Below are 11,977 nucleotides of genomic sequence, written 5' to 3' on the forward strand. Positions count from 1 at the left end.
CACACACACACACACACACACACACACACCCTCTTCTAGCCTCTTAGGGCACCTGCTTTCATGTTCACACACACGTGCATTCGTGTGCACACACATACATACATCCGCACTTCAAAATAATAAAATAGATCTAAAAATTAAAACAGACCAGAAAACTCCAAATGCAAGGCGGGTATTAGGAAATCAGACCCCTGAGCACTGCTGGTGAGATTAACGTTGGGGGTGAGGTTAGTGTGTGTTACAATAGGCCACCGTCTTTTAAAAGGAAAGCATTCTGTAAATCACAGACTGTAGGGAATGTGTAACACTGCTGGCGCATCAACTGTCTCAAATGCACAGCAGGGCACACGATGTTCACAGGGAACCCAGAAGGGACGGGCACAGTCTGTGGGCATGTCCCTTGGCAGTTGAGATGATTTCCTTCTTGTCCATCTGTATGTGTTCTTTCTGCCACATTTTTTTGGGGGTTCTTTTTTTTCCGGAGCTGGGGACCGAACCCAGGGCCTTGCGCTTCCTAGGTAAGCGCTCTACCACTGAGCTAAATCCCCAGCCCCTTTCTGCCCCCTTTTTGTGAACCTCAAATCACTCTACAAGATAAAGCCTGCTTTTCTTTCTCAGTTTCTTTTTCTTTCCTTTTTTTTTTTCCTTCCCCAGTTTCTCAACGTGCTTTTGGTTAAAGCAGAGGCTGGGTCGTGTCAACAGCTGTCCTGGGATGAGCAGACTGCAGGCTCTTTCCATCTGGCCTGGGCAGGTTCTTATTCTAGGAGAGAAGGTCACCAGGTCAGAGAAGCTGCAGGTCTTGAGAGACCTTGGGAGCAGCCATTGATCATCCTGTCGGGAACTGCAGTCCACAGAATGCTCCCAGGACAACAGATGTTTGCTGGCCTTGCCTCCCCTGATGGCCTGTCCCCAGATGGTTGGAACCTGCCAGTGTAGAGTCGGGCAGGGAAGAAGAGAAACAACAAAACCGTCTATAACCCACAACTCCACTGGCTCCAGCACTTGAAGTCAATTACTTGTCTGCCAAAGGGTGGCAATGATCCCCACTTCTCCCTCAGACCTGACATTCTTTCCAAGCTGACATAAAGCTGGAAGGGGAGGCTCATGAGGCCAGGCTGTGTCAAAGGTGCCACCTGCGGTCAGGGTAGCCAGCAGAGGCTAAAGAGGAGTCTAATGCTGTCATGGCCTCCCACCCTGGCCCGTGTGGCTGGCATAGGCATGTATCTGAACCCTGTCCCGAGAGTTCTCGCCCCCAAAGGCACTGGAGTCTGAGATTTTTGCTCCTGATTTTATCTTAATTGTAATTTTAAATAATTCACAATGTTTAATAGTAATCATATTTGGGTTTTTGTACAATAATATCCTTAAGCCAAGGCAATGACACACACGCCTTTAATCTCAGCGCTCGGGAGGCAGAGACAGGTGGGTCTCTGCAAGTTTGAGGTCGGCCTGGCTTTCAGAGCAAGTTCCAAGATAGCCAGGGCTCCACAGAGAATCCCTGTCTCAGAAAACAAAAACAATATTAACAACAACAACAACAATAACAACAATAAGAATAACTTCATTAATTCTTTCAGAATTCCATACAATGCGCCTTGATGCATCTGTGGTTTTAATAAGCCACAACTGCTTTGGCGTGCTCTATATACTTTATTCCGAAAATCAATTAGTGTTCTGTGCAGAACACTGGGATCACACAGAAATTAAGGTCAACTGCCTTGACATCAGGAAGAAGGACAGCTGAAGGTTTTGAGGTAAGCCTTCTGGTCCTTTCTTCCTCAGTTCCTTCTTCATTCACTGAACAAACGCTCGCTATGACTCACTGCCGTCAGCGCTGGCTGTCCTTGCACCAGGAAAACAACAGTCAGTGAGCCTGGACCTCAGGAAGCTGGATGCTCACACAAATGCCTGAACACACACACCCAGAGACTCCCACGCACCAGAGCCTGGCTCCCACTGACACTGAACACAAAACGACTTCCATTCTTTCCACATAATGCACGATGAACACTTCCCGTGGGATTCAGTGCTGTTTCAAAATACCATCTCCAAGATTACATGGTGCCCAGCTCGGTGACTGGGCCATGGCTTCTTTTAGATTATTTACTTACAGTTGAACATTGAGTGCTTCAGCCAAGGTCCTTCCAGTTGGATTTTTTTTTTAAAGATTTATTTATTTATTATATATAAGTACACTATAGCTGTCTTCAGATACACCAGAAGAGGGCATCAGATCTCTTTACAGATGGTTGTGAGCCACCATGTGGTTGCTGGGAATTGAACTCATGACCTCTGGAAGAGCGGTCGGGCGCTCTTAACCGCTGAGCCATCTCTCCAGCCCCTCCAGTTGGATTTTTATACATAGTCATGGCTGATTCCTTATTTTCAGGGTTTTTTGGTTTTTTGGGGTTTTTGGTATCAAAATACATAAAGCACAAAACTTTTGGACTTTTAGCCACTTTTCAGTGTAGTGCTCAGCGGTCCTGGTGTGTGACCATTGCTCCTTCTCTGCCCCAGGACTCTTTGAATTATGACGTTGAGATGCTGTGCCTTTTATGCACCAGCTCCCTCTTCCCTTCCCTACACCCCCAGACCCTATCAGTGTAGACACAACTATTCTATTTAGTCACTGATATATGTAGAATCAGACAATCATACCTGTCTTTTTGCACTTAGCTTGGTGTCCTCAGGGTCCCTTCGTGCAGCACGTGTCAAAAGACTGAGTGACATTCCACTGTAAGGACAGCCCACAGCTGACAGCTCTTCAAATTAAATACCTAGAGGTGACTGTAACTTTAATATTTTCAAATGCCTATTTTTAATGATGGTTCTTAAATGCTTTAACCTCCCTTGTAGCCCACCACCCACGAGAGGTAAAAGGAAGGCTCTGGGGAAGTGGACCTGTTTAGAAAGGTTCTTTGGAGCAACATCTGTGTTGTCTGGAAGTAGGCAGTTCAGTTCACAGGTCAGCAGCGGCAGCTTGATCCACTCACAAACACTTCACAGATGCACCACGGTCCAGTTTGGTAGAGTCGGGATAGCAAACAGGAATCAGCAGCAGTGTCACAACCTAACAGAGACAGTCAGGCCTCAGCCTCAGCACAAGTCAGCAGGAGGGACCCGGAGGGACACCAGGAGACGTTCTCAGTTGTGCCTCTATTAGAGAAGTAAAGATCAGGAGAGACACTAGACCCACAAGCGTTGCACAGCTAGCTCTGTAAGCAAGCCAAGCTCAGTCTGTCACTGTCCACCGAGTCCTATTTATACCCTCTAAACGTCACTCGTCCTCCGTCTTGTGCATCTGTCTCAGATGACATCACTCTGACAATCAGCCCGAGTCTGTGGCAAGAAACTTCAGCACACCACCATGAGTTTTTTGGTGCGTTTTCTCTCTATGGAGTCCCAATGAATGCAGCTCAACTACGCAATGTATGGCAGACCAATACACTCGAGTCCTTAGCAAAGAGTCTTTCATCACGTGTCCTTTCACACGCTTGCTTTAGCAGAACATCCTCTCTCCTGTGTTTGCTTCAGCAAAACGTCCCTTCACGGGCTGCCTTAGCCTTTCACACCTGTGTCCACTTTAACAAAACGTTCTGTCATGTGTTTGCCCCAGCCAAACACCACCCAACCGACTTTCCAAAGGACCCTTAAGTTTCCACTTCAAGAAACCTTGGTAGGTGAAACATTTTGCTTTCTGTTGCCCAAGTCCCCTCTAAAACACTCAGGCCAGCTTCCTTTCCTGTTTTTAGGATAAGAGTTTTCAACCCTCTGCGACTTGTCAGCACTGAACATTACAAGGTTGTTTTGAGGGGAACAATGTCAAGGGGTCAGGGAATATATGGATGTGTGTCGAGGTATGATTGCTCATGTGTGTGCTATGGTGCAGGTATGTCCCTACATGTATGTCCATGCATGTGAACACCAGAGGTCAACCTCCGGTGTTATTCCTCAGGAATTGCCCACTTGGTTCTTGTGTTGTTGTTGTTGGTTTGGGGTTTTTGAGACAGGTTTCTCTGTATGGTTCTGGCTTCTGTGGAACTAGCATTCTAGACCAGGCTGGCTTTGAACTCAGAGATCTGCCAGCCTCTGCTTCCTGAGTCCTGGAGTTAAAGGTGTGAGCCACCACTGACTGACTCACTTTGTTTTTTTGAAACAGGGTCTCTCACTGGGACCTAGGACTTGCTGATTCAGCTAGCCTGGCTCTCCAAGAGTCCTCAGGGAGCCTCCTATCTCTGCCTCCATTGTTCTGAGATTATAGGTGAGGGCCCAGCACTCGCTTTTTACAGAAGTGCCAGGATTGAACTCCATCCTTATACAACAAACACTTTTAAAAAAATGGAAAGTATGCAAAAGAGGGACAGGACACAAATAAATATTTGTGTGTGTGTGTGTAAGTGATTACATGTATGTCCATGCACCATGATGTCTGTAGAAGCCAGAAGAAGGTTTTGGATATTCTGGAACTAGAATTACGAATGGCTGTTAGCCATCATGTGGATTCTGGGAACTGAACTTGGGGTCCTCTTGCAAGAGAAGCAAACACTCTTAACCATTAAGCCAGCCCCAAGCAAGCACTTTATTGACTGAGCCATCTCCCAGCTCAACTATGAGATTTTTAAAATAAAAACTGCTTTAAAAAATGAAAAAAAATGGGCTGGAGAGATGGCTCAGCGGTTAAGAGCACCCGACTACTCTTCCAGAGGTCCTGAGTTCAATTCCCAGAAACAACATGGTGGCTCACAACCATCTGTAAAGAGATCCGATGCCCTCTTCTGGTGTGTCTGAAGACAGCTACAGTGTACTTATATATAATAAATGAATAAATCTAAAAAAAAATGAAAAAAATTAAACTTCATTTAATTTGATGTATAACTTAAATTTTACAGGAATAAACTATATAATTTTTCTCTTCTGAGACAGGCTTTCACTATGTAGCCTTGGCTGACCTGGAACACACCCTGTAGACCAGGCTGGTCTCGAACTCACAGAGATCCACCCACCTCTGCCTGCTGAGTGATGGGATTAAATGTGTGTGCTACCATGCCTAATATTATAGATATCATGTGAGGTTTACACAGCATTCACAAGAACAGTGTGTGTGCGGTGGGGGGCAGCAAACACTGACCCTTCTCCTCCAGCCCCTCTCCCAGGTAGATTGCCCTTTAACCAGAATTGTTTCAAGGCACATTTTCCTAACGACCTCTTACATAACCACTGTACAATTACAAAAACAATCGGGAATCTAGCCTTGCTCATAACCCACGATCCAGATTCAGAATTCACCAAGGAGGCCTTTGGCTTTACACCCATCTGATTTGTCCTTGCCCGATATTGCAGGGTGAGTCTAGTACTATCAAGCACTCCACTAGCTAAATGCCACCTGTCCCTCTTTTGCATACTTCCCTAGGTGTCCTTTACACACAGGGCCGGCTGGTTTCCTTTGCACACAGCCCACTGGTTTCCTTTGCACACGGCCCACTGGTGTCCTCCATCCTTTTCCCTCCTGGCTTTCCCCCAGCACATTAGTATCTGACTTGACTTGTATAAACAGCCCTCAAAGCCTGAAGAGGGGGAGCGACCACTGCCCTGGCCCTGTCCCCTCAGATCAGCCTCTTGCCAGGGTTTTGAAATAACACAGTTGTCTGCTTCAAGCCAACACACCCCACCTGTCCTTCCAAGCCCCGGGGAACACAAGCCAGTGATTCCTGTTTGGGTTCAATGTTTCCTACAGGATCTGACGCTCTGCCAGCCCGGTTCTGTTTCCAAGAGGCCACCTGCTGAGTGTCAGCAGCCCCCAGGTGGCTATTGATCAGTGTCTGCGGCAGCCAAGGCTGGTGTCCAAGACCTGATCCATCCCGGGAGAGGACTGTGGAGCATAGGAAAGTTCCCATGGTGCATGCAGGGACAGGCTAGTCCTTTTAGCTGCCGTTGTGGGGGGACTTCTCTTCAGAGGGATAGAAAATGCTGCATCAATGCACTCAAAGCCATGAGCTCTGCCAGGGCCACCAGAACACATTGTCACTGTCCTGTTGCTACTTTGTATACAGGTTTTTATTGAATTAGGTCTCGCTCTTTCCAGGAGTCATTAAGAGGAAAAGATAAGAAAAAACAAAATTCCCTATTTAACTTGGCTCTTTTGTATCACATTCCCCCTCGTTTCTGCTGAGATAAATGTTAAGTTCGCAGGGGCAGAAGAGACTGCTCAGAGCCCAGTGGTTAAGAGCACTGACTGCTTTTCCACAGGACTGGGGCTCAATTCCCAGCACCTACAGACAACCATCTGTAACTCCAGCTCCTGAGGGTCTGACTCTCTCTTCTGGCTTTTGTGAGTACCAGGCCCACATACAATGCCTAGATACACATGCGGACAAAACACCCGTACGCACAAAATCAATAAATGTTTTCATATAAAATTATAAAATACAGTTAAATATGAAAGTTAGTGGAAAATAGGCTTTGAAAAATCCCCACATAGTTATCATAAGTTCTGGTCTCATCCACAGCACCAATACCCGCCCCCTTTTCAGATTATTATGGAATACATTTTATATATCAGGTACTTTATACTGTAGTTCATACTTACAAAAGCACTTGTATGTTTTAACATCATAGCGCTCCTAAAGATAGCAAACATTTCTTTCTTTCCTTCCTTTTTTTCTTGTCCTTTGTATATTTTAGATATTAATCCTCTCAGATACCTACCTAGCAAAGAGATTTTTCTATTGAGATAGAATTTTTTTCATTTAATTTCATGTTCATTGTCTTGTCTGCATATATGTCCATGAGACGGTTGTGAGTCGCCATGTGGGTGCTAGAAATTGAAGCAGGGTCCTTTGGAAAAGCAGTCAGTGCTCCCAACTGCTGAGCTATCTCTCCAGCCCCTAATAATGGTTTCTTTAAAGATTTATTTATTTATTATATATGTAAGTACACTGTGGCTGTCTTCAGACACACCAGAAGAGGGCATCAGATCCCATTCAGATGGTTGTGAGCCACCATGTGGTTGCTGGGATTTGAACTCAGGACCTCTGGAAGAGCAGTCAGTGCTCTTAACCACTGAGCCATCTCTCCAGCCCTAATAATGGTTTCTTAAGAACACAGGAATTCCAGTCAAACCCTTCTTTTCCTGTAGTTAGTTTGCCAAGCCGGCACCTAAACGAGGCCTACTATACTTTGCATATGCTTTCTGAGGCCATAATCACAAAATGCCCCTCAAAGTCCATAAACTGAAAGATAATCTTCAATATAATGAAACAGTAATTTACAAATGGGAGTCTGTAGGAACTTTTTTTTTTTTTCTTTTTTTTCCGGAGCTGGGGACCGAACCCAGGGCCTTGCACTTGCTAGGCAAGCGCTCTACCACTGAGCTAAATCCCCAACCCCGATTTCTTTAGTCTATGCTATCTCTTCCTCATTATACAGATGGGTGTTGGGGCTGAAGAGTGGTTAAGAGCACTGGCTGCTCTTCCTGAGTTCAATTCCCAGCAACCACATGGTGGCTCACAACCATCTGTAATGGGGTCAGATAGCCTTTTCTGGTGTGTCTGAAGACAGCTCCAGTGTGCTTATATATAATAAATAAATAAATCTTAAAAAAAAGGGGGGGGGTTGGGGATTTAGCTCAGTGGTAGAGCACTTGCCTAGGAAGCGCAAGGCCCTGGGTTCGGTCCCCAGCTCCGAAAAAAAGAACCAAAAAAAAAAAAAAAAAAAAAAGATTGCTGTCAACAGACCCAGCTCTGTTACTGGCCCATGGGCGAGCAGATGTGAGTAAGTCATAGTTGTTTTGGTAAAAGCAGAAGTAAGGGTGACAGACAGGAAGTTTCAGGGTTCCTCCATGAAGGCGACTTGTTGACAGCATGAGTCAGCTCGAAGGCTCTAGAGGAGCAGCCCTGGGGTGGGGGTGGGAGGTAGATAGGGTCAGCCCGGCCTTCACTGTCGGAGGCCACTGGCTTTCCTGGTACAGCTCTCAACATGGCCGCCCGCAGTCGGACCCTGGAATGGGTCCCAGGAAGCTGGCCTGACGTACAGACTTCTCATGGAATTTAGATCCACCTGGCTTCTGGTCACATTTACTGAACTTCTGTCCCTAGATCCTCCAGTGAATGGTGGTTCTGTCTTCAGTGAGGCCAGAGACACCCAGGTAGACTGTCCAACACATGCCACAGGGCCTGAAATTCACCCAATTCAAATTCACTTTTCCTTCCCTTTCTTTTCTTCTCTCTGTTCCTCTTCTTTCTTCCTTCCAATCTCTTGCAGTTTGTGGGCGGGGGTATCTCCCTCTTTAATAAACAGTTTGTAATTTTTTTCAGTGCACTAGGGGGAGCTACTGTGTAACAAAACCCGCAGGGACTTGGCCTTGGCCCCTGCAAAGGCAGTCCTCTGGTCTGGGACCTGCGGGGAAGAAGGATCCTGTTACTTACTGCAGGGCTGCAGACAGCAGAGCCTATCCCTTTCTGTTGGCACAGAGGAGGAGCTCAGGAGACCTGGGTTCAAACGCGCCTCTGCCATCCTAATCTGAAGATGTCTTCTCTTTCCGGCTGGGCTAGGAGAGGGTTGGTTTGAGGCCGTACTTACTGCTGGGGCTTGCGGCTCTAAACCCTGACCCTGTCACCTATCTACTATGTGATCACAGAGGAGTTGCCAGGCCTCTCTGAGCCTTCTTCCGGAGGGCACAAGGCAGAGTAACTACACTGCTCTTGGCACAGAGCCTGAGATAAGCTGTTTCCCCGCCTAAGCCCAGGGCCTGGGAAATGCCCTATAGTTTGTGTTTGTAGCCTTTAAGGCAGAAATGACTTAAGAATGGCATTCTGTACATGGGGACATTATAGTTTCCATAATAAAGTACTTATCCCTCCCTCCCAGTGACACAGACCTTGCTGGTCCCTGCAAGGTGGGTTGAATGTGCCGTTCATTGTGTAACCATGGCAACCTCTTATGGTATCTGGGCTGGTCCTCATTGGGCTGCTCAGCACAAGAGAAGTCAGCAGACTGGCGTGACCCAACTGCAGATGCTTAAGAGAGACAAGAGGGTCCCAGGCAGGCTTGTGGGTCCTGGGCACGGAGTGTCTGTGAACTTCTGTGTGTGGAGAGGCACTGAACAGCCACTGGGTCTGCGAACAGGCCAAAGCCTGTCCCTTACTTTCAGGTAAACTGAAAGGAGACAGACCTCAGAGATCTCTGCCATGAATGGGGCCATAGCCCTCGATCATTCCCACAACTTCTCTGAAGTTCTGCAGGGGAGGAAACCCACTCTCCCTGTTTCTGTATTCTTCCCTCGAACCCTAAACAGCTTGTCCGCTGGACCCAGGATCCCCAAAGCTGCTGGTGTTTCAGTGGCTGGATGTGGAACACTGTCACCCTGCATGGCTGGAGACGCAGGAAAGCAGGGTGCCGGTCTCCGGAGAGGAAAGTGAGCTTATATCAGACAAGGTCAAGGACAGGAATGAGTCAGAGACTGATGAAGTGAAGCCTCAGGGACCTCGGGGATGGAACAGAAAGACGAAAATGGTGGGAAGGTAACGCCGAGAAGAGGAGGCTGAGAAACGCGTAGTGTGTAGTGTAGGGAATAAAGAAGTCTTTAAGGCGAAGAAGCCTAAGGAACCTTGAGCAGGAAAGACCAATAAGCTCCATTGGACACAATGGAGAGAAACTTGCCCATCTGAAGCACGAGAGATCTTTAAAGCATGGGCGTAACAGACAACTAATATACAAAGGAACCCACACTCTCAGCACAGCAACGCAAACTGGAACAATATTTTATATTATGAACATAATCGTCCACAGCAGTTTGAGGTTCTGGAGGGAACTGTTTAGTCCCCAGCAGGTGCAATGTCTCAAAAACAAGTTCGGGGAATAAGGACAGAGAAAGAGAGGGAGAGAGAGAGAGAAAGACAGAGAGAGAGAGAGAGAGAGAGAGAGAGAGACAGAGACAGAGACAGAGACAGAGAGAGAGACACAGAGAGAGACACAGAGAGAGACACAGAGACACAGACACAGAGAGACCAAGACACACACACACAGAGAGAAGACAGACAGACAGACACAGAGACAGACAGAGACAGACACAGAGAGACAGAGATAGACAGAGACAGAGACAGACAGAGACAGACACAGAGAAAGAGAGAGAAGACAGACAGACAGAGAGACAGACACAGAGACAGAGACAGAGAGACTGAGACACAGAGAGAGAGAGAGAGAGAGAGAGAGAGAGAGCACTGTCACTGACCAGTGTTGGAGACAGGATGAAGGGTAAAGGATAGTCCACATTGAAGTATAGGCCAGGAGGCAGAGCTAACTGCTTTTTATTTCCTTTCGTCCTGCAGAGACAGGCTCTCCCGTAGCCCAGGCTGGTCTCCGGAGCATCAGGGGGAAAGGGGATAAAAATAGAATGTGCTGGAGTTTGGAAGAAGGAAGTCATGAGCTGAGAAATTCAGAGAGTCCCAGAAACTGGGAAGGGGAGAGCAATGGGTCCTCACCAAGAGCTTCCAGAAAGAACACAGCCTTTAGGTTGGCTAAAGACGATCCATTTTGAGCTCTGACCTCCAGAACAACAGGTTGCGTTGATTTAAATAAGAAAGTCTAGTGTACTTGGTTACAGTGGCTAACAAGAAACTGGCACAGACCTAAGGATGGACCTGTGGGCAGAGCAGAAAACACAGAGCTTATCTTTCCTAGAACCAAGGGGTTGCCCTGGGTTTTTATACTTTTGAAACTCCTTTACCTAAAAGAAAATGTCCTTTCTTTTAGTGTAACTCATTGTTCCTGTGGTGGTTGGTAATTCACAAGCTTAATATCTGATCAAATGATAGGGACCACTTCATTTTAACCTACATTTAAGACCGTCCCACAGCTGCTCACTATAAAAAGCAGTAGAAACATAAAACCCAAGGTGCTTCCTCTTCGCCATGTTAAGCAATTTTCTTACATTTTTAATTTTTAGGGCTATTAAAGACAATTTTTAGTGAGTAAAAGTATTTCTTGAGAGGTAGAGGGCTGGCCTAAGAGGACTTGCTGCTCTATTAGAGGACTGGAGTTCAGTTCCTAACACTTGTATCAGGGCTCACAACTGCCTGTAACTTGAGCTCACCAAGGAGTCCAACAGCCTTGTCTGGTCTCTGCAGGCTTATACACATCCATGTGAATAAATAAAAAAAAAAATATCCTGGGCTTCATTCAGAAGAAAACAGTGAGCTAACACCTTTTTGGATAAGCATGATTGGGCTGGAGAGATGGCTCAGAGGTTAAGAGCACTGACTGCTCTTCCAGAGGTCGTGAGTTCAAATCCCAGCAACCACATGGTGACTCAAAACCATCTGTAATGAGATCTGATGCCCTCTTCTTGTGTGCCTGGACAGCGACATACAATATAATAAATAAATACATATTTTTAACAAAAAGGAAAGGATGCCTTCCTGTCTCATCTCTAGCCAATAAATTATGCAAAAGGAAGAAGGGACCCAAAGGTTGTCAGTCATTCTAGAGCTCAGTCCTTTGTCTCAGCTCAGTTAAGACTTGTGATATCTGTGCTTCTCTGTAATTGTCTCTCATGCCCTTTCTATATTCTGTGGCTCTCTGAAATTCTGAGTTATGTTTCTAGTTAATGTTTGCTGGTGTCAACCTTGTGCAGGGGCAACCCTGGGAGGGGTTAACTCAGAACAAACAAACCATTTACAGCTATGGATGACACGCAAGCACAGATTCTTTTTTTTTTACAACACAAGGTCCAATTGTGTCTTTAGGATGCAGAACAGGAAATGGACCCTATCAGTAGAGTCTGGGTGAAGGGATGCATTAGAGTCAGGAAAGGGCATGAGAAAGTAAGATTCAGCCAGAGGGATTCTCATGTGCAAAGGGCCTGTGGCTAGAAAGAGGCTTGCTAACACTGAGACATGAAAGTGTGTTTTGCATGGCAAACGGTGGGTGGGCATTGTGTGGAAGGGAGGCAGGCAAGGAGGCTTTGGATCCTACACAATGT

At 46.4% G+C, this 11,977-nt stretch overlaps 1 long non-coding RNA gene across 4 annotated transcripts; it reads right to left on the reverse strand.

The window, feature by feature from the left end:
* Positions 1–1,541: 1,541 nt before the first annotated feature.
* LOC103692694 (uncharacterized) lies at positions 1,542–10,149 on the reverse strand. 4 transcript variants are annotated; one of them, XR_010052811.1, is made up of 4 exons: positions 8,424–8,937; positions 2,902–3,070; positions 2,659–2,777; positions 1,542–1,843 (listed from the first exon to the last, which is right to left on the reverse strand). It is a non-coding gene; the product is annotated as an uncharacterized LOC103692694 (long non-coding RNA). The 4 variants fall into 4 exon arrangements; XR_010052809.1 differs by having other exon boundaries at positions 1,542–1,838; positions 2,659–3,070; positions 8,424–10,149; XR_010052810.1 differs by having other exon boundaries at positions 1,542–2,777; positions 8,424–8,781.
* Positions 10,150–11,977: the final 1,828 nt, after the last annotated feature.

This window comes from Rattus norvegicus, chromosome 6, assembly GCF_036323735.1.
Source record: "Rattus norvegicus strain BN/NHsdMcwi chromosome 6, GRCr8, whole genome shotgun sequence".
In the NCBI taxonomy this organism is placed as follows: domain Eukaryota; kingdom Metazoa; phylum Chordata; class Mammalia; order Rodentia; family Muridae; genus Rattus; species Rattus norvegicus.